We start from the raw sequence: 18959 nt of genomic DNA on the forward strand, positions 1-18959 counted from the left end.
TAAGCGTCAAGTACACAAAAACACGCACGTGTGCGTTCCATCCATCTTACCTCATGTTTCGTAATAAGAAGTGAAGGACAGTGGCACAGAGAGGATGCAGTCATTTTTCTCTCCTTCACTTCGACACCATAATCCTCCCTGACAAAAACGTCCCCACAAGTTTTCAGTAGCATTGTGGCACAGCCACTGCATCACACAAATGTTTAAGGAATATTAAAGAACATTACCCCCGTTCACTGGGTGAGTCTGACCCCTCCGGGACGAGGAACCGGGCGGGGGGGGGGCACTCTGCGTCCGTCCAGAACAGCCACCCCAGAGGGGGGGGTGGGGGGCACTCTGCGCCCGTCCAGAACCGCCACCCCCGCGAAAGGGGGGGCGCCGCGCCGGCCATCATTTGCATACGCGCGGCCTCGGTTTGGCTCAATTACTGTTTGCGTTCGGCGGGGGAATTGTTAATTAGAGCCTCCAGCTGTCAGGGGTTCGTTAGCGCTCCGCTCCGCCCCTCCCCGCAGACCCCCGGCTCGGCTCGGCGCGCGGGGGGAAACGAACGAACGCGCGGGAACGCCGCGCCGCATCTGCCGCGGAGAGGGAGGCTTTTACCGCCGATTACCGCCGGCCCGATGGGTCCATCCGCCCTCCGGCGGGTCTCCGAGGAGACCGGGCCGGGTCCGCGGCTCGCTAATTGCCGAGGTGTCGGCGGAGCAGAGTGAGCCGTCAGAGCGCCGCGGTCACATCGCCGTGAGTTTCGGTCGATTCTCAAGTTCTACTTTTCCGATCATCATTCACTTCTGAATTATTCTTACGCCTTTGCTACTTTAAGAGGACACTCACAGCATTACTACTTTTAGGAAGTGTTCAGTAAATATCTTTCGTTGGTGCATTATAGGACACGACCTATTAATTCAGGATAACGGGACGGTACATTATCCAGCAACCGCAAACACACAGTGGTCCATGCGTTGCCCGCCCACCTCTTAAATTTTAAATGTTAAGGCCTTGGTATTCAGTGGAATCCCAAAAGAACAGACTGTAAAGCAGAGGTTGAGAATAACTAAAATGCGTCAGGCTCAGAAACGCAGCGAGTAGGTATTATTTCCCAAAAATTTTTTACAAACCATGAATGCTGGTAAAGTAGTTACTTTACTGTAAAAGCTACCAATTATGTGATCAAAAAGCTTTTCTGCTTCGCTCTGAGCTTTTAAGATTTTAGCGTGGAGGGTTCTCACACCCGGCTTTCACAGTAATGCTTCCACTTGTGTTACAAGATTAGACTCTTCCTGGCCCATAGGTGGTGTTTATATTATCAGTCAGTTCATGGCTCCGGTGTTCTACCGTGCGAAGCTCGCCTCTACGGCAACAAGTCTAATGCATGCTGGGAGACAGCCATTAGAAATACTTGTAGGCGGTAGGTGCGTTTCATTCTCTAACAGATCGCACAATCTTTTTACCCTGCGGGTTTCTACATGAGATTCTTGCAGCCAATCAGCATAGGAGCTCTGTGTATGTTACTTTTAGCTATTTAGCCGACACCCTTATTAAAAGCTGCTTTTACATACAATCCATTTACACCGCTGGATATTTTGGATTTGGATTCATTTTGCTTAAGTACCTTGGTCAAGGCTGTGCCCCGCCTGGAATCAAACCTGCAACCTCGGAGCTCCAAGTCCAGTTCTGTAACCATTGTAGTGTACTACCGCCCCATCTACTCGTTTAGAGCCAAAACAAAAGAACTGTTTCCTTGTGCTAGGAACTTGGGTCCTTAGCATCTTTTGCCAGGAGATTTGCTGTTGATGACAGGAAAGATTTATTTTATTTTTTTTAATGCACGATCTTGGCAGTGCCTCCAGCGTTTATGGATTAAATGCAGTTATGAAAAGTTGTACAATATGAATGATGATGCGTAATATAAAGAGGAAGCTTGATTATCATTTCACTCAGGTTTTGGTGGTCTGTTTTTTGGTTCGGTCAACAAATAAATAAACAATGAACATTCTCACTGCTAGTGACCTGAGATGAAAAAGACAAAGAAAAGTATTTGTATTCACAGAATTTTGTGCGTGAAAATTGCGTTCGACAGGTGTCCTTCAGCTCTTCTGTCCTTTTTTATTTTATGAATACTGCAATTAAATGTCCTTTATTTAAAATATTGTTTTTTATATCTTTTAGTGTTCTGTAATTATACAAAATAGGTCTACAGAAAAAATACAAAATATCACAAAGATTGCTAACACTTTCCATACATTAAATAAATTATGTTACACCTAAAAGGAAAACGTGAGGCATATTTTTTTATTTTATTTTATGAAGAGTGAAAGATTATACTGTGCATCTGATGGCATGTCAGACACGTACAGTTCAAAGACATAAACGCAAATTAGAACATATTTGAACTAAGAACTGTTTAAATATGGACTCTGTCTCTCTCTCTGTCTCTCTCTCTACACCGTAATCCACTCAATGGGGAGGAGAAGCTTTGTTTGGTTTTCTCTCACTCACTCACTCTCTCTCTCGCTCTCTCTCTCGCTCTCTCTATCTCTCAAATCTCTCACGGTTAAATGAGGATAAGCACTTTAGGTTAGTTCCAAAATGCAAACCCCAGCCTCTCCACTGAAGTTAAGTTCAAATATATGCCCCTCAGGGCATTTTTTTTTTTTTTTACCACTTTTCATCCGGCAAAAAAAAAAAAACCCTGTTTGAACAGAGCATTTGAAAGTCAGATCGTCCGTTTTTTGGACTCCGGTTGCGGATCAATCAGTGGCAGCCGTCCCGTCAATGTCAGCCTTGGGGAAGCCGAGGCCCGCCGGGTTCTGAAAACTCCGCCGCGGCGCGTCCTGACCTTCAGGACTCCGAATCCCCCGGACCGAGACACGGCGAATCCCCAGGGCCCGAGCGCGGGAACGCGCTCCACCCGAGCCGCGGAGCGTCTAACGGGATCGATAGGCCGGGTGATTACCTCGGTCCCGACCCCGCGGACGGAGATTTAGAGAGAGCCGTAAAAAGAGAGAGCCGGACTTCGGGGACCGGGGGGGGGAGTCGGTCGGGCCCCAGTTTTGGCAGGCTGCCACCCTGCCCCCCGGAGGAAAAAATAAGACGTAACCACGGCGGTGGTGATCTCTACTCTGCTCAAGGGCAGCGATCCATTTCCCAAAATGTCTGACGCGGGCCCGGTGATGATTCATGATGCGCGGTGGTATTTGAGATGGTGCGGTGTCTCTGCTCCACGGATACACTCGATCTGCTCTGAGCTGCCCCTTTCCATGCCGAAATCAATACCCATGGTGAGGGCGGGGGGGCATCTGTGCCACACAAAAGACGCACAGTAACTTACTGAGCACCGCCCAGACAGACGCTAACGCACAGGCTGTCGTGCAGTGGGAATGCAGATGGAGACGAGCTAAATCTCAGCCAGATGTACGGCATCCTGTCCCACGGCAAAACTGCGCCCCAAGACCCCTTACCACCACCCCCATACCCCCCCCCCCCAGCCCCCAAGCCCCCAGCCTCCTACCAGAGGCCAGCACAGCTGACGGCCCCTCCTAGGATTACCATAGAGGAAATGTCAGAGTTCATCCAGCAGTCATTCCCCATTACCGTATTATATAAGCTTTGAGAGTGCATGTTTGTACGTGTGAGCATGTGTGCCCATGAATGTGTGTGTATGTATGTATGCATGTACGTGTGCATATATGTACACGAGTCCGTATATGTGTAACTGTATGTGAGTGTGTGTATGTGTATGTACATATGTGTGTTCTTGTATGTATGTGCATGTGTGTATGTGCGCATGTGCGTATGTGTGTGTCTATGTATGTATGCGCGTGTGTGCATGTGTATGTATGTATATATGCATGTATGTATGGATGTGCATACGTGTGTGTATGAGTGTGACTATGTGAGTGTGTGTAGGTGTAGGTGTATGTATGTATGTATGTGCGTGCATGTGTGTGTATATGTATGTACTGTATGTATGTGTGTATGTGCGTGTATGTGTATGTACTGTATGTATGTGTGTACGAGTGCGTGTATATGTATGTACTGTATGTATGTGTGTACGAGTGTGTGCAGACAGCTGTGAGAGCAGCAGTGCAGGGTCTATACGGGGTTATATAAGGAGGCTCAGTGGAGCTGAGAGGACAGGCTGACCACAGATCGGGTCAGTGGAGTGTGACTCAGAAGAGTTCACTGCTGACAGAGACACTGCCTGTCACCGCTGTTTCCTGTCTCTCTGTCCTTCTGTCTGTCCATCTGTCTGTACGATACTGCTCCATCTGTGTCTGTCTGTCTGTACGATACTGCTCCATCTGTCTCTGTCTGTCTGTCTGTCTGTGGGATGCAGCATAGCCTTTCTGACCAGGGTTCAAAGTGAGCCAGTTTTTGCTAGTTAAGCACTTACCAAACTAAGCGGAACACACGCATTTATTTACAAGTTAAAGTTGAGGATGGACTTTGGCTGAATCTGGGCCTATGACACCACACCCGTGCGCGTGTCTGTCAGTCTGGTGCAGTGCCTGTACGTCTCTGGCGGTTCTTCGCTCGCGAGCGTCCGTTCGGGGATCAGGCCACGGGCTGGACCCCTGGGGGCCGGAAGCTTCTGAAGCAGGAGAATTCGGGGGGTGGGGGAATGGGAACGCCCCTGTGCAGGACCGCGCCTGTCCCACAGGTGCCCTTCGATCAACCGGCGATCGAGTTAGCGGTCCCCTCAGCCGCTAAGGACGGCAACCGTCAAACGGCGAGGGTCCTGGGGCAGGGTCTGCGCCCTTATCTGCGGCTGACAGGCACAGCCTGGCTTAAACCAGCACCTGAGGGAGGTACTTTCGGGATTTTAAGAACCAGGGGATTTCATTACGGGATCGGCGGGCGAACACAGGCGAACGCTGCCTCACAGCTGTCGAGGGTTGAGCAGGTCTTCCCGTCTGAGGGGTGAGCAGGTACCCCAGTTTGAGCGGGGCGTTTATGTCCTTGTCCCCCAGTCCACCCGTCCACCATTTTTCTCTGCATCCGTTCCGTTTGGTGGAGGATGTAACTGGCTTGCAGAGTTAAGAGGCCATGAAGTCCTACGAACTGAGACACAACCTATGTGGGGGACTACGGGAAAATCCACATAATATATTATGTCAAGAATGGCCACGCATGAAAATATGATAAAGTAATTTTCCACCGGGGATTAATAAATTGTCTGTTTAAATCCCGTAGTATTTGTGGTATTATTTTTTTAATAAAGGGATCTATAGAACAAGGAATTTACATGTAGCACAAGAGATGTAATAAGAATACACCCCATTCATTCTGCAGCAGTCTCAACCTCCATTAACCACCTATAAACTTCATGATTCAATCACAGAGCCTAATCATAGCACATCCCACTCATCATCTGCTGGCAAAACCACAATTTAGCAAATAAATGAAGGTAAGTGACAAATACAGAAATTAAAACTGTGCAGAGAAAGGATTGCATGCATTTGTTAAATTACATGACCTTATATTCCATTTACGTTACAGTACCAAAAAAAACAAAAACGCTGAGCGGTACAGCCTGCTATCTACTTCCGCCTCGTTATTATGAGGCCAATAAAAAAACACAATAAAATTTTCTGGTTTTTTATATTTTGTGTTTTACTGCCTCCTTTTATGGTCACTTTGATTTTAATCTTACTTGAAAAGTAATTGCTTTCATCAGACTCTGTAAAAATGTCATTATTATTATTATTATTATTATTATTATTATTATTATTAATAATAATACAAATCATTTAAGTTCATGTCACTCAGTGTGGGGCTCATAAGCACACCTCAGATATATTACTCCATGGCCACACCATGTGCATCCCTCTTTCTATCGAACGTGTGCGCAAAAAACTTTGAACCATCTTGGGACTGTTGAATCTGTGGATCAATTCATATTTGTAGGGAATTTGCACTGCTCCAACATAAATTCTGAAATCTCAAACAGATCGCAGGAAAGCCTACAAAGTCTTAGAACTAAATCTGTGGAACAGCAGGAAGACACAGAATAATAAATATGAACTAATTGCACAGCGGATTTACGGAGACTATCCGGGACACCTTGGATGTGGGATTTTGGAAATATCCAGAACCCTACTTAACTTACCCCAGCACAGATCGAGGGTTATCGCACTATTATCATCACAGACTATAGGGAAACTGTAGGGAACCTCAAAACGACAGTGTCCCCAAATGCGCTTTTGGGGATGACATGAAAGAGTAGGCTATGAGACCCCACTGACGTACCCCAGGACATAAAGACATGAACACGCATTCGCATTCTACCGCTTAAGACATAAAACCCTATCCAGCGCCTGACTGCATGCCGCGTCGCCACAGAACAAGAGCAAATAAAAAGCACGTGAAATAAAGATAAGATAAGCAGCTAAATAAATTCCACGGCCCAAACGCCCCAGCACTTATCAGAGGGACACTTACTCCTCCATTCATCTGTTAAGGAAAGAAAAATGCACTTCTTTTAAAGAACAAAACAAAAAAAAAAGAATTTCAGGCTCACGGTATGATGAAAAGCATCCCCCAGCGCACACAAACACAAACACACACACACACACACACACACACACACACACACACACCTTCCAAGGTGTCCCATTTCCAGACTGCCCCTCTGAGAAGTACCTCTTTAACCCAGCTGACCCACAGCATCCTCTCCAGTGATGGGGTAGAAAGCGTTTCAGAAACGTTACGGTGAAGTCAGGACACGAAAGCGGAAAAAACAACGATCGAAAAAAACAACTATCAGAACCGGGCGCCGCCGCCGCCGCGTCGGACGTGCCAAACGCTGGCGAAGTTTCGCAGAGCGTGTGCGTGAGCGCGAGAGAGGGTGCTGAAGAGGAGGAGGAAGTTTCCGTATTCGGATACGAACTTACCTGACGGGCATCTCCAGCGCTGCACCCCTCCAGTCCGGATGCCTGCACCCCCCCCACCCCACCCCCCACCCCACCCCCCTTTGCCTGGATGCCCTTCTGAGCTGCCCTAACTCTTCTGGCCCCCTCCCGAATACAGACCCCTCTCTCTCTCTCTCTCAGGGGGGTCAGCTTCGGATCCTCACAAAAGACACAGGCGACAGGACGAACACCCGGCTCTCCGCTGCATGTCCGCGTCTGCGTGTGTGTCTGCGCGTTAGTGTGCACATGCACTGCTAGCCGGTAAAAAAAAAAAAACCTACACTTCCTCTTTCACACTTACCCTACCAACATCCAGCTCTGCATCCCTTCAGAAATGCACTTGGATTGCGAGGAACGGTGTGTGAAATTCTCTCCCTCTCTCTCCCTCTCTCCTTCGCTCCCTCTCCCTCTCTCTCTCTCTCTCCACTAGCAAAGCTTCGCTCTATTCATTCCTGCTCAGGAAGGCGGCACACACCAGTTGTCCGTCCCATCTCCCTCCCTCTCTCCACAATTGCTAGTAAATATAAAAGGCATGCTTGTACAGACCTCGCCTCATACTCTCCACCCCCCCCCCCACCCGCTCTGTCGTTTACCCCCTCCGCCCCCCTCCTCCTGCCCCTCAGTCTCTCCCTTTCTCACTGTCAAAGCTGCCTTTCAAATGCTGATTAGCAGGCAGACTGAAAGAGAGAGGGACCGAGAGAGAGAGAGAGAGAGAGAGAGAGAGAGGGAAGGAGGTATGTGACTAAAAACAGGGGAAAGATTCCATCACATCCAAACACAACAGAGACCGCTTCCCTTCAATGAAGCACACAAGCTCACACGCACGCCGCGTACGTGTACACGCACACACAAACAAAACACTTTGTCCCACACTTCTGCACACACGCATGAAGTATCCCCACAAACCCAAGGGCAGTAAGAGGTGGCCATTCAACAGCTCGACCAAAGCACACAGACCCAGACGCGCGCGTAAGGACCGAAACAAACATGAAGAAATACACACACTCACCCAGACACATGCAAGACCTCTCTCTCTCTCTATACGGCCGATCTCCTTCTCTTCCTCTCTCCCTTCCTCCCTCCCTCCCTCCTCCCCCTCTCCTTCACTTCTTCTCCTTGCCCTCAAACACTACTCAGAATATTGAAACATTGCTCTCCCCCTCTCTCTCTCCATCACTCTCTCCTCTGAATACTGATAGGCTATCTACTCTGTGGCACTGATTTCAAGTTCTTATTGTTTTGGCACTCACAAATATATATATTACATTTATTATATTATATATATGTATTACATGAAAGAGAAAATCACAGAATCTAATGCACTAAAGGTAGACACATAAATTCACTTAAGCACCATTTGAGATTACGTTTGGCAAAAAATGTTTGGCTCTTAAAATTTTGCCGGGGGGGGACTGAGGGGGTAAACGGAGTAAAGGAAATCTCTGCTCTCAAACGGAGAGGGACATAAAGGATCTGACAAGGGGTCCTTGGCAGAAAGGAGCTCAGATTAATAAAGACGCACTGCATCCGGGTGACTTTCCCTCTCAAAAGGCACTGACGTTATTGGGTCAGAGCAGCTACTTTTTTCCCCGAAGAAAACAATCCAACAAAACACTTCTCAGCGGCGTATCAACCCCGATAAAGACTCGGACATTAGGAGTTTTGAGAAAGTGAGCGTTTTTTGAGGCCCGGAGCCTCGAATGTTGGAGGGGCGGAGAGGGGGGGGGTTTCGAGGAGTCTTCGACGCCGGACACGGACCGGGACGCAAGCGCGGAGACGTTACCCGCCGTCCGTGTCCCCGAACACACGCTTCAGAAATAAACATGCAAACCGCTAACACCGCACACAGCACAGAGGTGCGTACGTGTATGTGCAGAGCACTCATGTTAGGAGTCGATGTGGAGTAGCCTGTATCCCAAGCCAGAAATCCCCCACCTCTCCCAAAGCTTCGCCTTTTAATGCAGGATGCTCAGATTTCTGTGTGCTCGCTCACAACACCAGCCTTGTGTCCGTACCTCTCTTTCAAATCTGGGTGCGATTAGCCGGTAACCAACCAAGCCATGCAGTGGGGACCCTTAAAAAAAATCTACATTTTTACAAAAGTGAAAAAAATATGAACACTTTTTTTAAAACCAATTTTGACTTCAAATTAAAAATGGAATAAAAACTATAATGCATCATATGCCGCTTAATTTTTGTACATTTCATTTGACAAATTCTGGAAAATACTATAGAATCGTAACATAAATGTGTGTACGAAATGACCGAAGTGCAAAATGACGTAATTTAAATATGTCGTCTGACAAATATTTTTTTAAATGTTACTTTTTTCATCTCATACATATCATAATATACCACAGCTTCTCACAATTCACAGAATAAATGTAAAGCCATATTAAATTTCTATATACAAAAATCAACACTGAAGTATTCATATACATACATATCTCAGTATATATATGTAATGTTGCAGAAAGTCAGAATAAATTGGAAGCTGTATTATTATATTACAGGGGTTTCTCTCTCTCTCTCTCTCTCTTCTGAAATTCAGTGATGACCCATCTGTCTTTAGCTCACAAGCCTTCACCTGTCTCTCTGCATCTGGCATTCTAAAAGTAATTACCACTTTAATTCCTCTGTCTGAGTGTGTGTGCGTGTGTTTCTGTGTGTTTGAGTGTGTGTATGTGTGTACGTGTGTGTCTGTGGGTTTGAGTGTGCCTGTGTGCACAGGTGTGTATGTGTGTGTGTGTGCGAGTGTGCGTGTGTGTGTGTGTGTGTTTGACTGCATGAGGCTATTCTCCCCTCGGCCCAATTATTCCAGAACCCAAACCCCAGGTACTGTCCCCAATCTCTAAATCCCACCCCCCAAAGCACCATCTTGCCCCCGTGGGGTCCCTAATGACAGGACACACTGCCCCCTACCCCCAGCCCCAAACATACATCCCCACTCCCCCCCGCCCGCCCCCATCCCTGGTGAGACGGCGATACCAGCATCACGCACGGCAAGAGGCCGCAAATATTAATGAGCCGCTCAGAATATTAATGAGGCCGCTTTTATTAATTTTGAGAAGGCAAACGGCTGAACTGACAGTTGAACAGAACATCAGGGCTGTTTATTCATTGCTCATGAAAAGACAGGAGTGTCTGCAGAAATCCGAGCTGTCACTCCTCTCCCTCTCTTCCCTTCCCAGTGTGCACCTGAGCCCAAATTCAGTCCAGCCGCAACCTTTTCCCTGTCCTTTTCCATTTCCATTTAATTCGTCCTTTCAGCAAGGATTCATAAGGACAAGTTAATACTTGTCGTGTAAATTTGCCATTAAACATGGCCGCACTCAAAACATTGAGCAAAATGGAAAAGGACGAAAGTGTTTCTCTCGTTTCTATAACCGCCCAAAGTTATCGATGAAGAGCAGTGCGGTTGGATTAAACCTCGGCTGTCATCGCACACCTTTTGGTGAGAGAATACCGAGTGATAAATCTGGGAGGAGGGGGGCACGGTTCCGTACGGGGGATTTTTCTGACGAAAAATGAGACATCAAATGCTTGCCACGTTCCACCACCTCCCCCACAACCGCCTCCCTCCTGTTGCTCCCGCACTATCCTCCTTTTAATCTTTTCCTCTCCCTGGGTTTCTCTCCTAGTTTGACTCTCACCCGTTCCCTCCCTCCTTCCCTCCTCCCCCCTTCTCTCTCTCTCTCTCTCTCCGTCGGAGGGCTCGCCCTACTCGATATTCCACCCTTGTCCTGCTGCAGTCTCCGGCAGAACTTTCTGACCCATTTCTCCCGGTCCCGCGGATCAAAGCTCGCAGGACAGCGCTGCCCTGGGCCAGGGGGAGAGGCGGAGGAAACGGTGAGGTGCAGAGAGAGGGGTGGAAGAAGGAAGAGGGAGATGGGAAAGATGGAGAGAGGAAGAGAGGAAGGGAGGTGCTGGGGAAGAGCGCGTTCCCCACCCAAAAAGATGATCCCGAACAGCGAGCCTTCTAGTTTTCCCAGCACTGCTCCCCCTCAGCACCGTCACTGCCCCGCACTCACACACACGCAGACATTACTGCTCCGCTTCCTGGAAACACCTCAGCTCTCGCTTTTGGGAGAGGGGCACAGGTCTCCCCCGGGGGACTCCCATAGCTAACGAAAAAGCCAAGTCCCACTGCACAGTGAAATTTTCAGTGGCAAGTCTGGTAAAATTCTTACAGAGTTACATTAGATCAACACTGGACTCGTACAAGCTCTGTTAGAGCTGAATTAACACTGAACATTTTTCGGAGAGAGTGCGGAACAGGTAATGAACACGTCCAAGCGTCGGCACGTGAGAGGCTCAATTCCCTCATCAGACTCATCACTGCACTGTTTAATTCTGCGATCCTCGCGGACCGAATTACCAGTATTTATGGCTTGACCACGTAATCGCACATAATCTAAAAAACAGCGCGCTAGGCCAATTAGTTCATCCATTTTAATGGCCCCCGACTCCCCGCGCTCTTGATTCAAGTTTGATTGAATTAGATTTTTTTATTTATTTTTCTTAACTTAACTTGAAAAATAAATAACTGGAGGCTTGGCTGCCCGACCAGGCGGACGGACAGACGGCCGGAGGAGCCGGTTCGCGTTCGGTGACGTCCGCGGTGTAGCCGCGGCGGCGTCCCGGTGATCCTGGAGCGACGCTGGGGCCATTTGTACCCAGACCAGAGCGCCTTGTTCTTTAACATTCCCCCAGCATCTGACAAAGAGCACTAATTATAAATAAATTAGAGACACGACACGGTGTGCCACAGGGGGATGAGGGGAGAGAGAGAGGGAGAGAGAGAGAGAGTGGGGGGGGGATTTGGGGAAGGAGAGGAGGAGGGTGGGGGGGGGCGTGATGGAAAGCAGGGGGAAGGAGAGAATGGGAAATAGATAAGAAATAGAGAGGGCTGAGGCAGAAGAGGGATGGGGCGTGAGTGAAGGGAATGTAAACTAGGAGTGAGTCTCTGACTGGCGCGGGGCGGGGGGGGGGGAGCGGGGTGCGGAGTGTGGGGCGCGGGGTGCGGGGGGGGCAGCGGTTCTGGGGGCGGCCGGAAGCCCGAGCGGCGTTTAAAGGACGCGGGCAGGTGTGAGAGACCCACGGCCAGCGCGGGGGGGCGAACCAACAAAAACACCGGCGCCAGGTCTCCCTGCTCGTGTCAAACGACAAGCCAGCTGAAATTACAGCGCTCTGCTAAAGCTGAGAGGAAAATTTCAGGTTTGATTATTCTCTTTTGACACATAACGCGCGTTCATTTGATTAATGTGTCATATCTCATACAACAACGGCAACGGGACCAGCAGCACAAAAACAGAAAAACAAAAGAAGACTTTTCGACAACATATGATTTAAAATATGAATGCCTATAAAATTGTAGTTTTTATGGAGCAAATAAATATTTCTTAAACATTGATATTATTTAGCAAATTAATTGAAACTCTGAGCCTGAAAGGGGTGGGCAGGCACAGTCTTGATTTTGTCAAATATTTGTCAAACAAAACCAATATTTACCAGCTGCCAATCACTCACAACTTAGTTTACCATGAGGCCATTTGTGCTCACAGAGTGGGGGGAGGGGGCGGAGGGGTCGGGTCCACAAGATCTGCCTAGCAGATTTCACAGAAAATAAATAAGTATACTTTAACTATTTAAACTTCATTGCAGACAGTGGACTGTATGGGTTTCTCTAAACCAAAAGAAATCCATACACTGTTAATTTATATGATTTCATATTTAATTTATTTTCTTTTTGTGAACACTCAATCTGCTATACTGGCGATTGCTAAAACCAACTTTTTCTCAGCTCTCAAAAGCTTGCGGCCAAGGATTGTTTACAAATTCAACACAGGGCTCCATTCAATTGATTCTTAATTTATGTGAATGCGCTTTCTACATTTTCCCCATGTTCATGAAAACTTCAAGCAATCTCTCTCTAAAAAGAGAAAGAAAGAGAGAGCAAACATGAGAGAGTAGTCGGAGGTCAGAGGTCACACTCTGTGACACAGACAGCAAAGGTCAACACTCTGACCTGACGTTGCCCCCCTCCCCCATCCCCCCGTCCCTGTTCTCCCCCGCCCTCCCAATCCCGCCATGCTCACCAAGCCACAAACACATATGATGTCATGGTAGGGGGGAAGGGCCACCAGACAGAGGGGGTGGGGAGCTGTTGCAGACTGTCTGGGACAGTGATAATAGAAAAGGTCCAGAGGGTTGCACCTAATAGAAAGCCCCCCTTGATCATAATTAATGTATTATTAACATGATTATTAACATGTTATTAACATTTACAGCACAGGCCACTCTCACCTCTTTACAAACAATTCAGGACCAAGTTATTTTACTCAAACACATACTAAAGTTATTTTACAGGATCGAGGGTTTGAAATATTTAAATTCATTTTAAGTAATTTTAAATCATTTTAAAAATATTTAAAATTTAACATAAAATGTCAATGTCCAGTTGCTTCTGAATTAAACAATAAGCTTGTACAAAATAAATCAGTGTCTAACTTACATAAACATTACAAAATGTGAATGAAAAGGATGAATTGAATCGAATTTGATAATCATTATTATCTTTCAAATATCTTTAATATATTTAAGCATTTCATCAAATAAGGATAAAGACTGATTATTAATGGAATATGACATGATTATGAATTTTTATCACAGTGAGAATGCTATTTTTTTTTGTGGTCTCCTATTTCCTCATTTTAATGTATACCTTATATATGTATAATCTGAGTAATTGATGTGATACTGTGGAGGTATGTGTATTTTTAATTATCATATAAAAATTAATTAAAACATTAATATTAATAAATTGTAATATTTATATAAGAGTTTGTTAAGAGGATTCTGAAGTGTGACTGTCCAACAGGCCTATCTTCTGCAGAATGTTGAGTGGGCAGTTTATTGATCTGGGAGGGGTGTTACCGTTTAATCTTCTTTCTTTTTTAAAAATCACAAAACCGCAATTCTTCAGTCCATAACATAAATGGTATACTAAAAAATCCTACCTGTATGCATTTTATATTCAATCACCAATTCATACTCATCTTTAACGATTAAAATTACTGACAACTGTGCTTTTGAGACCACAGAGTGGCCTTTATTTCACTTGACTTTTGACAACCTTCTTTGAAGCACATGTATTTACAGTACATACTTGATATGCTATTTACATAGAGCTATTTCCTTGTTTCTCTACATAGTGAAATGTCCAGTGTTAATTCAATTCAAGTACAATAGGGACCATACGTACTCCGTAAGAGTTTATTTAACACTGGACATTTTTTACTGCGTATATTAACGTATCGTCGTCTTGGTATGCTGGATGTACCTCAAAGAAATTCCCAGCCAATCACGTTTCAGAATGATAAAGGCTGACGTGCATGAGCACACCTGTCACAGTCATCCGCACAGTACATGCGTGAGCATCATTCGCCCAGGGCACCGCGACGCACAGGAGCGAGGGGAAGGTGTGCGACAGGTTCCCAAACAGCACCTCAATCACACGGACCGGGAAATTCATAAACCGACGGAAAGAAGGTTGGCATGGCGATGATATTTTCATATCTCTCCTTGGTGGGAAGTTGTCCTTGCGCAGCGCTGAGGGGGAAACGCAGACTCGGCAAGGCGCAGGCACCGTGTTTTTGAGACTCTTTATGTCGCCGCGATGTTTGCCCTTGGCGGTGTACGTGTGTGGCCTGTGACGAGGCAAGTGGCTTCCACGGCTACGGGGAATTCTTCACAGATTTAAACAAAAAAATAAACTGCGTTCCAAAGCAGAGAACGGTATTTCCGCAGTACCGCTGTACTTCGCATGCAGCATTATTACTGCTGAGTGACTGCTGGCCACATAGGCACAGGTGGGCCAGGGCAGGCCACACCCACTAAAGCAGCCAGTTGGCCCACCCCTTTACCTAGGCTGGAGCACCACACCCAATTGTGAATGCCCACCTAGGTAGTTCTGGCCTAGTTCTATGAAGTCCCAACAATAGAAAGGTTTCTGTCCATTCTGCTGGTTATTGCCAGCCTGGCTAGATTTCTGTGGCGTCCTTTGTCGACTTCAAGGTCACATGGAAGCTTCCGTGCCACGGACTGAGGCTGAACGCACATGCCATCCAGTCGGTCAGCAGGCAAATATATCGCTGCGGTGCAGGTGAACTTAGGTTTGTCACATGACCTCAGACGAGGGACGGCAATCCCAGGTTCGGGTGAGCAAAAGTCTTTCAGGTTTTGGTTTTCACCACAAAAAGCAACAAACAGCTTGGATCCAAGAAGCCAGCTGAGATGAGATAACCGTGTTATCGGCTACTTAACTTGATTAATTAAGTGTCGAGTAACAACAAAAACAAGCAGAATCTGCAGGCTCTTCAGAACCTAGCAGGCCCCGCAGTTTCTCCAGAACCCAGTAGACCCAGTAGGCCCCACCAGAACCTGGACTGACTCAACACTGTAAAGGAGGTGCACAAACACCTGGATGATAAGCTCAAAAGAGTGGCCTGGCCTTCATAGCCAGTCACAGGGCAATCTGCTGAAATGTTTCATTCTTTTGGATCAGGGATACTCAGACCTGGGATGCCCCAGTACCCCCAGTACACACACAAACACACGCACGCACGTACACACATTCCCCAAATACACACAGGCATATGCACACTCACCACCTCCGCCCCCCCCCCCCCAAAACACTCCCCCTCACTCCCCCTCCACCAGCAAAACTCCCTCCCCCAAGCCTCACCAAAGGCCTTGCTAATTGGACATCGATTGCCAGGCCTTGCAATCTCTTTTGAATATCTAGCCCACTTTAATTGAAGAATTACTTTGCCGTTACTTAACCCTGAAGGAGAAAGAGACGCAGACAAATGCCTGGACATATACATGCAGGGAAAAAACACACACACACACAGAATGGGAGATTATGCTCATTGTTCATCCAGATCCTTGTCCACGTTTGAATGCGCCTGACTTGCTTATCTCTCTTTTTCCTCCCGCAAAAAGACATTAGCCACTGCGAATCCCCCTCTCTTTCTTCGTTCTTCTTTGTTCTCTCTCATCTTTCTTTTCTTTCCTCCATTAGATACTGGTAGCCTTCAACCTTCACACCCACCCAGTTAATTATGCGGGGGGTGGGGGGGGGGCTGAATTTACCTCACCACCACCTGTCCCTGGCACCTGACACACAGACAATTGAACAAATCTGTTTAGATTGGGAATGCTGGTGACATGAGAGAAAAGGAATATTACCACCCCACCCCCCTGCACCCTGCAATAAAACTGCCCCCCATTCTCTCAGCTGTGGACCCATCCCAAAATCTGTTACCCTCTCTGCTTTCTGCCTGTCTGAATAAAGCAACAACAACAACAAAAAAACTAAGGAAGATAGTGCTGCACGCTCCTTTAAAATAAATAAATATAAAAACTACACATGCGTATAATCAAACTAATCAAAGTCTTGATTTGTGACACCAAGGAAACAGATGTTTCCCATCCCCCCAGGTGCAGCTCAATAAAAGTGCATGTTTCAAATCCTGACTATCTAATCAGTTTTGATTTAGCATTGCAGTGATATCTCGGAGCTGAATGTTCGGTGGCCCCTGTGCCTCTCAATAAAGCCACACACACCTATCTCTATGCCGCATTGTAACCGATCAAAGTCTCCGTTTTGGATTTGCGGTGATAACAGGGAGACTAAACGTTCGACGTTCCCCGAGCCCCTCGGTGAAACTTTTTGGCCTACGGGCCTATCGCGAAAACTGCGCGGCAGCTACACAAAGTCGAGACTCGGGATGGGGATGAAAATGAACGCCCGCCACCTCCGAGCGCCTCAGCGAGACCGTCTCGTTCGCTCCTCGCCGGAAAAAAACTCCGGCACAACGTGCGGGAAAGAAGCGGCGAATTAACAACCCGTCCGCGGCGCGAGACAGCCTTGAGTTACTTTGCTCGGTACCCTGGGCTCGCGCTCATGTTTCCCAGCACGTCCTGCTGTCTGTCTCCTTGCTAAGGATATCCCCTCTGGTATCTCTCACCGCTGCGCGCTTTAGAGATCTCCTCGCCGGCACACTCGCATATAAATGCAACCGAACCGCTGCGCTCGTTTCTGCGTGACTGCGGGGAACGCGTTCAAGCACGTCCTTTCCGTTTAATAATTACATTCATTACATTTTATGATAATTACATTTTTCACATCATCTTAAAAAAATGTTCATTGTTCTACGTATTTCCATATACCAACAGAACTTGCGACAATGAACGGAAATCAATTCAGCCTCGGCGCTTCTTTGAACGTGATCCGTAAAGGTTAATGAGGATTCGCAGACCGCCAGACTCAAACGCACCTCCACAAATGCGGTCCCTCTCCGTTTGGGCTGGCGGAAAGGTTGCGGTTGTCTTACTCACGGGCGAGGCGGTGCTGTTGTGCTAGTTTATGGGTCCGAGGAGTTGTGCCATAATTGTTTCTGCCGGAGGTATCAACATGTAGGCAGCGTAAAATGTGCATGACAAGGGCAACTGCTCAGTGAACAGATAGTGTCATTAATATAATAGGCACATCCTTAGCTGCCACCGCATACGTGCTTGCACTGCATTAACTCTGGCCTTGACAGCAGCGTGCTTGTGCTTCGCGTCCGTTTTTTTTTTTTGTTTTTTTTGACATAAGGGTGTACCTCCGTTTATGCGTCTGGAACAGACTGTCTCTGTTGTTCTAATACAAATACAGCAACGCTGACTAGGACAGTCCGTATGCCTTCTGCCGCCGTCTATTCGCAGAGGTTATGTTGGCGATATGCGCAGCAGTGGCTTCAGCCAGTAACTCTAATTCAGATCTTTTTCCCCCTCACACTGTGGATTGACATGCAAACAGACATTCCAAACGTAGAAAGATTACATGTTTGTATCAGAGAAAAAATAACAAAGCGCAATTGTAAAATATACCCATTCTCTTGATCTCATTTGGATTTACCCATAGCTACATATACAAGAGCTGCACTATGAACTGAAACATGTCCACCACACCTTTGGAATAACCCTGCGTTACACTGAAATGCCATCAGCTCTATCACTCTATCACTCAGTCTCCCTCTGGACCCCTCCCCCCTCCATCTCACAGGGGCGGGGGGAGGCAGGGGGCGTGACTGTCATCCAGGCGGTCCCTGGCGAGTCCGTGCCTGAACCTGGAGACCCCTTAGTCACCCGGCCCCGCCCCCCGATCTGCCCTCGGTATGATTAGGCTCTAATCCCCACGCTGATGGGGGTCTAGTTGGGGGCTCGTCCGGGATTACGGGGGGGCAGCCAGTCAGGTCTCAGGGGGGTAGGGGGGAGGAGGTAAAATAAGGGACTAGGATGGGGGCTGGGGGTAGGTAACAAGACAAGAGAAAAGGGTAGGACCAGGGAAAAGGGTACAGCCTTCGTCCCCTGATCTTTTGCGTGGCAGGTTGGTCTGAGACTACCTGATCTTCACCCGGCTCCCCACCAGTGCAGGTGACAACTGTACAACACCAGGTGCACCCTGCTTTCCTGATATCCTGTAGATACTTCAAATGAGCGCACATTTTCCAGTAACCCTGCGGTACCTTTGTTGACAAGAGACTCCGCAGTTTACACTGACGTGCTTGGGTTATATTTTACATAGCAGCAGCAGGTCGGCATAGCTGTTAGGAAACTGGACAAGTAACCAGTTAAGGTGTTGATATGAGTCCCTGATGGGGAATGACAGTTATTATCTATCAGCAGTCAGTCAGGGTACTTACATCAGGAAATGTTAATGAGGGATAAATACAATGGAATCTATGCAAATCACTTAAGTAAATAAATAAATATGTTAATAGCACTAGCTTGTTCTCCCTTGACACACTGCAGGGTCTGCTAAAATGCATCTGGTATCACATGCAGCTGAAAGATACACAGTTAGTGTCACATTCAAAACTCAAACATACAACCATCTGGTCATGAGAACGGGTTTTCTCCCAGTACCCCAGTACCCCCCTCCACTTTCCTGTGAAGCACCCCAAAATCACCTTGGGATCATCACAGGAGACACAGTCG

The 18959-nt window shown here is 47.2% G+C and overlaps 1 protein-coding gene across 6 annotated transcripts in view; it reads right to left on the reverse strand.

Moving 5' to 3' along the window:
* The window catches only part of npas1 (neuronal PAS domain protein 1), a 57634-nt gene that overhangs the window by 30530 nt on the left and 8145 nt on the right, over window positions 1–18959 (reverse strand). Inside the window, exon 1 of one of the 6 annotated variants that reach the window (XM_064301296.1) lies at window positions 6894–6941. The exons of the other annotated variants lie outside the window; for them this stretch is intronic. The gene's annotated coding sequence lies outside the window, so the exon portion shown is untranslated. Of the gene's footprint in view, window positions 1–6893; window positions 6942–18959 lie in introns of those variants that run through there. 6 annotated transcript variants of the gene reach the window in all.

The sequence above is a fragment of the Anguilla rostrata genome, chromosome 12 (genome assembly GCF_018555375.3).
Source record: "Anguilla rostrata isolate EN2019 chromosome 12, ASM1855537v3, whole genome shotgun sequence".
Classification (NCBI taxonomy): domain Eukaryota; kingdom Metazoa; phylum Chordata; class Actinopteri; order Anguilliformes; family Anguillidae; genus Anguilla; species Anguilla rostrata.